The sequence below is a fragment of the Manis javanica genome, chromosome 7 (assembly GCF_040802235.1).
Source record: "Manis javanica isolate MJ-LG chromosome 7, MJ_LKY, whole genome shotgun sequence".
Taxonomy (NCBI): domain Eukaryota; kingdom Metazoa; phylum Chordata; class Mammalia; order Pholidota; family Manidae; genus Manis; species Manis javanica.
Window position 1 is genome coordinate 54,698,066 of NC_133162.1, and position 12,520 is coordinate 54,710,585.

Here is a 12,520-nt window from a genome sequence, read left to right on the forward strand (position 1 = left end):
GGTAAAAAAAAAAAAAAAAATGCATGAAGGTTGATATATACACAAAGGCACCCCAGACCTAGGAAGATCTAGGAAGTTAAAACCAGAAGAGTCTCCTCGACTTTGAACTTCTCTAACCCATGCTGTTCACGCAGCTCTGCTGGACCCCAGTCAGATGCTCAACTTCAGATTTCACTAGTATGGGGCTCTCCCATCCCCGAAATGGGCTGGGCTGCATTTTCTACATTGTACTGGTGTCCTCTCTGAACCACAAAAAAATTGTAGCATTCATCTTTGTATGACGTCCTCTCACTATCAGCAGGTATAAATAAATAGCCAGTAAACTGTTTGATCTCTGCAAGCTCTGGCCTTTTCTAAACATACATTGATAAGTTTGTTTACAAACACTCTTTAGAAATTTAGAGTTATATTTTGTTTCCAATAACTTTGTAGATGCCTGAGAGTTACTGGTTGCTAGAAAATAAACACAAGTTCTTTTCAGTATAAATAATGTCTGCCTACTGCTCTGCAGGTGGAGTGGGCAGTAAGTTATTACGTTAAACAAGGTTTCCTCTGATAGTCCTGTATCATTATTTGGACGTATTTGTGGGAAAGGGGTTTAACCAGTTCATCCCAGAGTAGAAGACTGAAAAATCACAGGAAAGCAATAAAATCATGGTCAATATTCTTCTAAACTTGCCCATTGATTATTTTCCCAAATATTGAAGGTACTATAAATTAAGTAAGGGCTGTTTGTGATCGTAGAAGTGGAAATAGAAACACAGGTAGTGTGATGTCATTGACTCAATTACACAACTTATTAACTATACATATACAATTAAACAGGAAAAGTCAGAATCATTTGCTCTTTTACTTGGGATAATATTGTCTAAAATGTAATTTTGGAGGAATAGCATGTGCACTTCTGTTAACTTCCATATTGTAAAATGCCTGTAAGGTTTTCCTTGTTCCCATCCATGGGTTTGTGGCCAAATGCTTTTTTTGTATCATCCCCAAATGCTCAGAAATATATTTTAACAAATGCTACAAAATGTTAACTTGGCTATTTCAGGATGTATTGAACCCAAAGAAATGCCACTTTAACACTAGCACTTAGCAAAAGTAAAGCAGATTCTGCCCTTTTGAAGGAAAAAAAAGGAAACAATATATGTTAAAAAATTTAATGGCTCACCATGTGCTCCTGGCAAGCAGTAGGATTCATAAGGTATTTCTCTCTTTTATGTAGGTAAGTCCAGCTGTGAGCAGGGTGTTCTGTTCTTCACTTCCAGCAAGCCAGGTTAGTGTCTTTGTACAAACTTATGACCATAGAGTGATGACTTGCTGTGTCTAATTCTGAGCATGCATTTCAGAACAGGTTTCTTAGTCATTTTTCTTAAAACAATTTGTCTTTGTCATTTTTTTCTGGACTCAGTTGTGAATATCACAAGTTCAATGATTATTAAAATTATTCTATTCTGCGTGAAATGGGCCTTGAATCAGTTTGTCCTTTATAAGATTTTTTGTGGGGGGCGGGGGATCAACATGGTACTGGAATAGTTGGAGGATACTGGGAATGTGGTTGCTCGACAATTAAGGTTTTACTTTTATCCTAATCTTAGCACTCTAGAACTGGAAGAAACTTGATATAATAATAGTTGACTTTTTTGTGCATTAACCAAAGTTCAGGTAATATGCTACATTCTTTACATTTGTGTTCTCATTCTGCATCTAAAAAAAAATCCCTGTGAGCTGAAACCACTGTCTGGATCCCCAAACAACAGGTGAGGAACTGGAAATTCAGACAGGTTAGAGAATATGTACAATTACTACTTCTTATAAATAGAAATAACAGGATTTTTAAAAGAAAAAATATTCTTACTCTAAAACTAAACTCTCTAGATGAAAGATTCTTCTCCAGTAGGGAAACTAGGGACAAGAAAGGTTAAGTGACTTGCCTAAGATAATTTGGTAGTTACTGCTCATATAATGACATTCAGTGACCTAGCTGTTGCAAAAAAACAAATTTCATTTCAAGTAAAAGAATGAAACAATAACTGTATTCATGTGCACTTTCTGGCATGGCATTTTCAAAGATTTAAGAAAGTTTTTATCATGGGATCTCTGGTCTTGAGAATCTTACAAATAGATTTAAGAAGCAAGATATTAAACATTCATGTATGAAAAATTAGAGAAGAAATTAAGGTCCTATATGCCAAAAGACTGAATTGGGAGGTCAGTGGTACATTTACAAGAAGATCAGCATTTTCCACTCTGTAGGATTACATTGCAACTCCGTGTATCCACGGGCAAAATATTTCCAAACATATATTTTATCTGGATGATAAGTTGGTGAGTTTAGGAAACAACAGAATGTAGAAATTCAGCCCAACAGGGAAAGATTATCTAGTCATCTAGAACCACTAAATTACAGCATCTCAAACTGAAAGGTGTTATTGCTTGGAAAGCATAGTAACAAAATGTGAGTTCTTTGAATCTGCACAGCATCTTTGAGAAAACATGATGCTTCAAAGTACTTAATTCCTTTTGGAATCTCCATTTGTCTGAAATGTGCCAAATAGATATATTTGGATACATAATAGATAAATCCCAACCACAGTCCTGAAAATGGACAATATTTAAAGATTAAGCAAGACATTTTCAGTTTTTGCCTGTGTTGACAGCCTTCTCTTTCCCCCTCTTCCCTACTTTTTAGAGAATAATTTATAACAGTTCTTAATACTACTTAGGGAGTATTATCTAAAGGGGTAATAAAAATGAAATGGGGGACAACTTACTAAAGAAAACCTTAAGATACACCTTTCTTTTAATATACTGATACCCCCAACTCAAGCTAATAACCCTTCTTAGCTAATAGCTTAATTAGTTAAGAGATACTTTTAAGCATTTAAGGGTTTGTTTTAAGCTGTCCTGTAACAGCTTTGTCCTGTTTGTTACATAGTATGTCATTACAAGTAGATCCTAAGAGCACTATTATACTTGGAAGATCCCATTACAGGTTAAGACCTCTCCATCAACTGATATTTGGTTAGCTGTGACAATGGTATGTCATAAAAATGTCAGGAGAGCAACTATAAACCTATAAGTACTTATAAAGTAAAATTATTACTCTCAATCATATTAGCACCAAAAGAGACTTCAGAATTAGCATGGTATCTCTAATAATTACTTAATCAGCAGTCATGTGTTTCCTTTTTTGAACTTCAGAAGGCTTAGAAGGCTTTGGTTAATATGGTTATTTACTTGGAAACATGAAATTTTACTATGCTTTTTGCTCAGGAAATTTACCTGTAGAAAACAGATGAATTTTCTTTTAAATCTTTCTATTGGTCTTCATTTTAGAAACTGGCAGCTCAATCTCATTATTTGAAGGCCTCACCTTAGCTTTGAGTAATAGGGTTCAAAGAGTACAGATGATTTGAAGCTGTTTCTTGTGTTCATCTTTTCTCCACCTTCACAACACCAAAACAAAACTGGAAGAGGGAAGGAAAAATTAAAAAGAGGTGTTTGTAGCAAGGGGCAGAAGGTGGGAGAGTGGAGGGGGCATCAAGAGGGGGAAGGGAAAGCTTTGGTGGGGAGGGCAAGAGGCAGTCACTCAAACCCAGGGGGTGTGGGTGGACTGGTTATTTATATGTCAACATAAATATTGTTTGGTTTTTTTATTTTTTATAACAAAATGAAGTCTCCTCCTCCTCTTCTTAGAATCTTTGGTAACTTGTGCACACAGGGCAGAAATTGAAAATAAAGACACTGAAATGAAATGTGGCTATGACAGCCGCTCTTCCCAGGTGTCCCATGACACTCTTGTCTTCAAATACTCCCTCAAGCTGTTTTGTCAAGTACATCGGCAGGTCTTTGACAAGATTTTATCCACTAAGGGGTGAATTACAGAGTTTTATGAAGAAAGAAAGAGATGCCAATAGGTGTAGAAAAAGTAATTACCTTTTTACACTCTGTTTGTTTGTTTGCATAAAGATGGGTTAATGTCAAGTTTCCAGTGCTGATGAGGTTACCATCTCAGGTTCCATCTCTCTGGGGAGAAATTTCTTTTGAATTGTTGCCCAACTATAGTTCAAACCCATAATGACTATTGGAATAACCAGCACTTATTATACTCCTACTAGATGCCAGACACTTTACTGCACTACAGCTAATCATTATCAATTCCAATTTTACAGAAACAAAAATAGAACTCAGATATATTAAGTCAAAGAGCTAAGAGAAGGTAGAGCTTGAATTTGCACCCAGATATGTCTAAGAATTCGAATATATATTTGTTTTAAACAAGCTCCTAGGGAAAAAAATACATAAACCATTTCATTTGAGGTTAAACTTGACCACAGAATAGGCTTGCCTGAACAAATTTATTAACTCTTCAGGTCATTTCTATTTTGACAGAAGTCACTATCTTAAAAGGACTGAATCTGGAGGGTTGAACCATGGATCCAGAAAGGTCCTTAAGGCTACTTAATCCAACTTCTTATAGGTGAAAAAAACTGCCACCCACAGAAATGATATAACTTACCCACCTCATACCTAATAAGTGACACATCTAGAACTGAACCCACATTTCCAAGTCCCAGCTCAAGAATCAGTTCTATAACATAACACTGCCTAAAAAGTGCCAGGTCTTCTAAACCCTCCAATTTAGCCAAAACCACAACTATCAAGTATGAAATATATCTGAAACCTAAGATATATCCAGCAATGGGTGATAGGAGGGTTCCAGCAGTGTAAAGGTACGGTGGGTGCTAGGAGAAACCTATCTCCATGGATGCTGCTACAGAACAGTCCCTTCCTCTTATTTGAAACGTTAACAGTCCTATACTCTGATCCCTTCCAAGCTATCTTTGCTGAGGGAGCTGTTTTAATCAGCTCTGGAGTTTTTAATTTAATTCTTGTCTGTGAGCTTTGGTTTTTTGTTAACTATATGAAGTGGATGAAATACTTCCTTGGACCTCATTTTGCTCATCTGTAAAATGGGGACATCATCTCCCACACAGGATTATGAGGATGTTAGGAAATCACACATGTAAAACACACAGTAGGTGTGTAATAAGGATTAGTTCTCTTCTAAGCCTTCTTAGAGTATTTCAAGGGAAAATACTAGAACACATTAGGACAGCCATATCATTTTGCCCCTAAATGTACTTAGAATCATTTGAATTCTGATATTGCAAGGGGTGATTACAATAACCATTTTGCTTGGATAAAATGGTCTCTCTGAGTATCAATAGCCTGGTCATAATTACCTTTGTTTTCTTCATACTCTAGGGTTGCCAAGATTTACTTGAATTATTTTATTGCTTCAGTTTTTGCTTCAAACTAATACCACGCTTCTCTTGGATATTTGTGACTCCTATTTCCTTTCAGACACTATTTAAGTATCTAACATGTTTTCCACATAGACTTTTGCATCACAAAGCAACTACAATATTTTCAGCCAAATAACTAAGAAATATTTCCAAAGAATATTTTTGCCAGTAGTAGAACATTTTGCTTTCAATTTCAAAACACAAGACTTTCCTACCATCATTTCAATTAACTCTGGTATTGCGTATTTTCTGTGGGCTGGCCCTGACTTTTGTTTCTGCCCTATGTTGCTGACTGATATACTGAAAGAAAAGTGTAAGCACTGCAATTTGCCCCCTTCACCCTCAGCACTTGATAACTACTCTGTCCTAAATTACATCTCCAGGAAGTGTTTCATCGCACTTCTCTCCCAGCTGCCACACTGCATCATGTGGCACTTGCTGCCCTGCTTTGGATTTTTGAAACCAAGTGTTTGGCAACATGTCCTATTCATCACATACATGGGGGAAAGATACTGTTACGATTATTTTTTTCTTACTGGTACTTTTTTCCCTTTTTAAATTAATAGTCAAAGCAGCCTAGCCTTCATTTTCCCAGTGATGAAGTTTCCCTTTCAGTATTTGGCAAACATATATTGCAAGCTGTATGTCCTCTTCAGGTTTAGGGGTAACAATTACGTGTTTTCTGCCATACTGTGAAGTGACTCCACTGGGGCTAGATGCTTAAAGATCACCAACTGCTACATTGTCTCTAACCTTACTACTAATTTCAAACTGGTTATGTAAGTTTCACTTTATACCAATGAGTTTAATGCAGTCCTTCTGAAACTTTAATATACATACAAAGCACCTGGGCATCTTGATAAAATGCAGATTTGGATTCAGAAGTTTTGGGGTGCAGCCTGAGATTATGCAGTTCTCACAAGGCCCCCATTGATGCCAGTGCTGCTGGTCTGAAGACCACATTTTGAGTAGTGATGGTCAAAAGTATTAGTCACTACTGTATCTTATGCTGAAATTCATACCTTATAGGCAGTAACACCCCTACCTTGTTTTGTTTCTTGTTTCTTAAATCATAATAGTCCTGGAATCTTAAAGTTGGCAGTGAGACAGACAGTGGTGTGCTGGTAAATCTCTGGGAAAAAATAATGCATTTATGTGCATATGTAAGTTGATTATAAATGTCACTGATATAAAGAGGGTGTGTAGCACACAATTTACAACTGATAATAAAATATACAATACTCTTTATTGTAAATTCCATAGAGCCAGTTGGTTTTCACAGAATACTTGTATTTTTCTGAGCTCTTCTACCCACAGCCTACCTATGGTACAACTGACTGAGGAGTAGAATACCCATTTAAATATTGGCTGATATCTTTCTTTATGCTAATTAATAAGACAAAAGTGAAACAACAAAGACATATGTCAGAACTCTACTCATTTGTCAAAGATATGAATGACTTTTTTGCTGAACCAGATAATAGATTTTAAATGCCTTAAGTATAATTCATTAAATGGACTATTCACAATGCAACAGCTGCACATATAACACACCTTGAAGTTTAATCTGCGTTATTTACATTTTTAAATCATTCTCTTAAGTCAAGAAAACCCATAGAACAATAAAGCAAACCCTGATGTGTAGTGATTGCCAAATTCTATGGTGTAAATTCTCCCACAAGGGCCACTTTCAAGTTACCATTGTGACTGAGCATGTAGTTGGGAAGAGACATAGCACATCACTCTACAGTTTCCATCATACAGATAAGCTGTCCTAAACTCAAGAGTACAGTAAAATATAGTAAAATCATTTAGAAAGGGGTGAGTTTTGAGTATTTAGTACCTCTCTTTTAGTATAATTCAGTTATTTTAATAGGCCTGCAAAGTCCTAAAAATTGAACAACTGGTTTTCATGGGCTAGTAAGAACTGGGTCCAGCACAATACTACATGCAGATCATCTGGTGTGGTAATTCTCAACCTTCTCTGTGCATTGGAATACCCCAGGAAATTTATAGCCTACAATCTTAGTAGACCCATGTTAGGGCCTACCAATCTATACTTAGTTCCATTTTTATTGAAATGTATCTTATTGAAAGGAAAATACACAAATCATAAGTATATAACTTTAAAAGAGTTTTCAGAAACTGAACACACCCACATAACTAGCACCTAAAGGCAGAAACAGAACCTCACCAGCATCCAGAAAACCTTCTGAGGCCCCTATCTGGTTACTATCTAACTTAGGTAACCACTATCTTGATTTCTAATACCATGTATTAGTTTTGCCTGCTTTTGAACTTTTCTATAAACAAAATCCCTTGTATGTCAGACTTCTTCCCCTCTGTTTTGTTTGCAACATTCATCCATAACATATATAGCAGTAGTTCATCTTTTTTAATTCCACGTAGTAGTCCATCATATGACTAGACCTCAGTTGATTATTTATTTACCCACTCTGCTCCTGATGGGTTGTTTCCAGTTGTTGGCTGTTATGAGTAGTGCTGTTAAGAACATTCTTGGACAGACAGCAGTATTTAAAACAAAACAAAACAAATTCCCACAGTGATTCTAATGAACAGTGGATCTCTTGACTGCCTTCCCTACAACTCCCTCTTCTTTTATTTCTCTTATAATATGACCAAGGTTGTTGATTCTTTTGTGTGAATGTGCTGTTAGTACCATAAGTCATGAGGCTGTGTGCTTCCATTCATGACAGTATGTTCTCCTGGCTCTTTTCAATATAGGTTCACCAACTCCCCATTTCATCAAGACAATGGCTCTTGTGCACTCTAAATAGGGATGAGATTTGGCCTCACATCAATAGCATGGGGGAATAATAGACATGGTGGAGATGCAGCCAACACTAAATTTGGCAGCTGATCATTAAGGCTCCTGGAAACAGGCTTCGAGGAAGGGAAATTGTTTCTCTTTGTCTGTATCAAATAAAAATTGACAGCGAACCCTCAGAATATTTCGGAGTCTAATATTTTTAAAAATAGACCAGGGCCTCTCTTCTGAAAGAGAACTGAAATCTCTCAAATTCTGATGACTTGATCTGGAAAGATTAGAGGAATTTTTCCCATTGACTTGTTCCTACACCTGGTATTCATCTGGTGTATCCTTGCTGTATTGTTCTGGGCTGAGTGGCTGCATAGTGTTTTTGTGTTTGGACCTATTGAGGTGTTAGTTCCTTTAATATATGTCAACATTGTTGAATGACCAGGAGCTTCAAGATGGTATTGTTGATGTGTGAGATGGCTGCTGAGCACTGAAAGCAAGGTGCCAGAAGCAGCAGGGCTGTTCCCTGACATATGAAAGGCACTTCACATAAAGCTTTCAAGGTAAGCAGAAAGAAGGTGAAGGGCAGACGTTGATCTACATAATAAAAACCGAATGTATTCTCGCACACATAAATATTCTAGTCCCTGGTTTTTCTACCTCCCCACCCTCATTTTCTGTAAAATTTCTTTGTTATAATATAACATGTGTTCATTATAGAAAATACGAAATATAGAGATAAGAAAAAAATTGTAGTCAATTATCATCCTAGGTGCCACTAATATATTAATGTACTCTATCCCAAGTGTTTCTGTGTATATGTATTTAGCTAGTTAACTTTTAAGGAATGGTGTTACTCTGTAAGTTTTTTTATAATCTTTTTTCATTTAAAGACTTACCATGAACATCTAACTATAACACACATTTTTGATGGCTATATGCTTTCCCATTATGGTTGGGTGGTTGTTTTTTTATTTTTTAACCAATCCCCTGTGGCTGGATTTCTTAAGTTGTTTACATTATTTTGTTTCCACAAATAGTGAAATGATGCACATTCCGTAATGGAATCTTTATGTATACCTAATTATTTTTCTAGGAATAAAGTCTTATAATTGGATGAAAGTTATGGACATTTTAAGGTCCTTTGACTGCCAGTGGCACTCCAGAATAATGATATCATTTTAGACTCCCACAAATAGTACCCCATCTTGTTTTTAAAGAATGTACAATCTTCCATGTAATAACTTCTACTTAGAGTTGAAGGGTATAGGAACGTGTCCTGAAAATTCTGACTAGAATCTATATATTGATATCAGACATAATCCTAAATAAAATATGAGATCTTGAAGGACTCTTGTTTTTTGTCCACTAGTATTTTTGTACTTGTGGTCTAACTTCTGTAAGAAATCCTGGGGTGAAAAAAAAACAATTTTCTTCATTTGCCTGAATTAGAGGATAACCTAATCCTAACTGACATATTATTGTCTCATAAATGATTAAATGCAACTGTTTGTCATTCTCTCTGAAGGTTTCACAGCAAGTGGTCTCTCTGGTACTACAGAAGCTGACCCAATGACAGCTTTAGAGAATGCTTTCAATGACTGTTACTACAGAGTACTGTACTTCTCTTGAAAATGGAGTTCTAAGCACATCTAGTCTACAGACTTGATATTAGCTTTCTCAAATGAGCTTTTACAATTTGACATCTCTTTAAAGACTTGACTGATATTTTAATTATTAATTCTTAACAAAGCTTCCTGATCCAGCTCTAAACTAAGGCTTACCCACATGAAAACTACAGGTCCTCCAAAACCAATGTAAAGGGCCTTTTGTTGCTTTTTTTTAACTTAAAAAAAAGTATTGAAATATAACATACATAGAGAAATATATACAGATCACAAATACACAGTTGAATTTTTTCAAACTGACCGTTCCTATGTAACCAGCACCAAGATCAAAAACCAGACATCACCAGCACCCTGCTTCTGGTCACCACCCCCACTGCACCCTTAGTATGTTTGAAATGCTCCAAATATATGTCCTGGGTTAGGTCATTCATTTACATAATTTGATTTTTCACTTAACCCTTGCTTTGTATGAGCTAGCTGTAGACAGCTTTGATTGAACTATCTCCCTTGTAATTGAAAATATATACAATCTGCCTTTCCAAATAAAGATTATAACATTAAATTTTGTGCACTGGCTGTGCATCACTATTTATGTGTTTGTGATTTACAGGTACACAAATACATACTCAGCATGCACATAAACAAATTTGGAACTTCTTTCTTAATGAATGAAAAGCTGCATTATACTGTATTGATCCAAGCTTAAAATATCTTAACTACGATTAATTTCCACAGGATATTTCATATACTATGTTCCTAATTTCTTTAAGTTACTCATTTCAGTTACTATAAGTATTCCCTTTGAACACTCAAAATTTGACAACCAAGAATTTTTCATCTTCTGTTTGAAACAAAATTGTATCTGTCTGTCCGGGGTATCCACAGCTGTCTCTATATGGCTTAATTTCTGTGTCCGATATTCAGCAAGATACCATTTAGATTCCACTTTTTTTTTTCAGTTGAGAGCTTTGAGTCAGAAAAAAACAGGTTTAACACACTGATCATGCTTCATAAATATATGGTTTTAAAAAACAGTTTATGCATCAACAAAAACATTTATTATTCTTGGATTGTATCAGTGTACTCAGTAGAATTAATAATCAAGGGTCATACTTATATACTCACTACTTTTTTTAAAAAGCTAAAATATTTTTCCCAGTATAGAAAACATTTAAGTACTGTGAAAAGTAATGAAGTAGTAATACATGCTACAACGTGAGTGAACTTGAAAACATTATGCTAAGGCCACATATTGTATGATTCCATTTATAATAAATGTCCAGAATAGGCAAATCCATAGAGATTTGAAGGACAGAACTGAGGGGGAGGAGGGAACAGGAATGATTGCTAACAGGCACAAGGTTTCTTTTGGGGATGATGAAAATGTCCTAGAATTAGATAGTGGGAATGGTTGTACAACTTTGTGAATGTGATTTTTTAAAACTTGTATACTTTAAAAGGATAAGTTTTATTATGTGGGAATTTTATCAATTTACCAAAAAAAGGGTAATATATTTTCACTATATAAAATTTGGTAACTAAAGGAGAAAAATTGTAGTAAGTTGTCTCCCCGTTATCCAGTGACAATCACTGTTACCTGTTTAGTATACTTCCTTCCAATTTATTTCCCATGTATTTTTGTTGCAGGAAGAGGAGGTTGGTATTGCTTCCCTTTTAGAAGACAGAGACACAATTATTACATTTTAAGTAGTAAAACTCCCCAGTCCCTCTCCCACCCCAAAAAGAGTATGGGTCCTAAGGAAAATCCATTTGGTTGGTGAGGATGATAATGAATGGAAATGCATATAAGAACAGACAACAATGGCTAGCCCTGTAAGAGGGGGTGATTAAACATCTGAAGGGAAAAGATCTGGGGTCCTGAGAGGCAGAAAGACATATTTGACAGATGCCATGAGAGAGGAACTCTTCAGAGAAAGATTCCAAAGACTTTTTAGGAGTTTTGCTGCAAGATGCCTGTTATATCATATAAATCACACCTCTGCATTCTTAAATACCATCTTGTTTTCACGGCTTTCTAAAAGCCACATTTGTGTTTCTTTTACATGTGTCAAAGTGAGAGATTGTGGAGGCCCAATTTTGAGTTATACATATATGTTCATTTTATGTGGTTTTCATTAACTATATTTTAGATTACTACTATCCTGCACTTTCCCCTTAATAGTGTAGCATTAGCATTTCTCTATATTATGGCAAACTCGATGTAACCATAATTTTAAGTAATGGCAATCTTAACTGAAGGACTTATTGAGTGTTCTTTTGATGGCAGTCATGGAGATTAAAATATTTTAAAAGTGTTATCTTATTTAATCTTTACCACAACCCATTGAGGGAAGCAATCATTACTCATCTACAGATAGGTAAATAGAGGCTTTAGAGAGGCTAATTTGACCAAAATCACATAGCAAGTACCTTAATTATTCCCCCATTTGTCATAGATTTAGGTGTTTTCATTTTTTTCTTATTCTTAATAAAGATGTGATAAATGTATTTGCTTTGAAAACATTTTCATTTTATAAAGTTATTTCCTTAGGTGGGTATTGCAGTATTTTAAAAATTTCCAAGTGGTTGAGTTTTTGAAACAAAAATCAAAATAACTACATAGGGTGATCTAGTATTTTCAGTTGGATTTGGTTTCCAAAGTTCTGTAACTAAAATGTCCATTTTTAAAATTTTGAATTTTGAATTATCTGAAGGTGTTTTGTCAAGTATCTTTGAGCACTTTAATTCCTTAAAGGAAAATGTGTTTTTGCCCCGAGTCTTTGATATCTAAAAACAGCTTT

At 35.4% G+C, this 12,520-nt stretch overlaps 1 protein-coding gene across 7 annotated transcripts in view; it reads left to right on the top strand.

The window, feature by feature from the left end:
• Positions 1 to 12,520, top strand: part of RHOBTB1 (Rho related BTB domain containing 1) — a 111,151-nt gene that overhangs the window by 50,854 nt on the left and 47,777 nt on the right. For 6 of the 7 annotated variants that reach the window (XR_012133235.1, XM_073241004.1, XM_017672495.3 and 3 more), the window contains one exon: positions 1,226 to 1,276. The exons of the other annotated variant lie outside the window; for it this stretch is intronic. The gene's annotated coding sequence lies outside the window, so the exon portion shown is untranslated. The remainder of the gene's footprint in view (positions 1 to 1,225; positions 1,277 to 12,520) is intronic. 7 annotated transcript variants of the gene reach the window in all.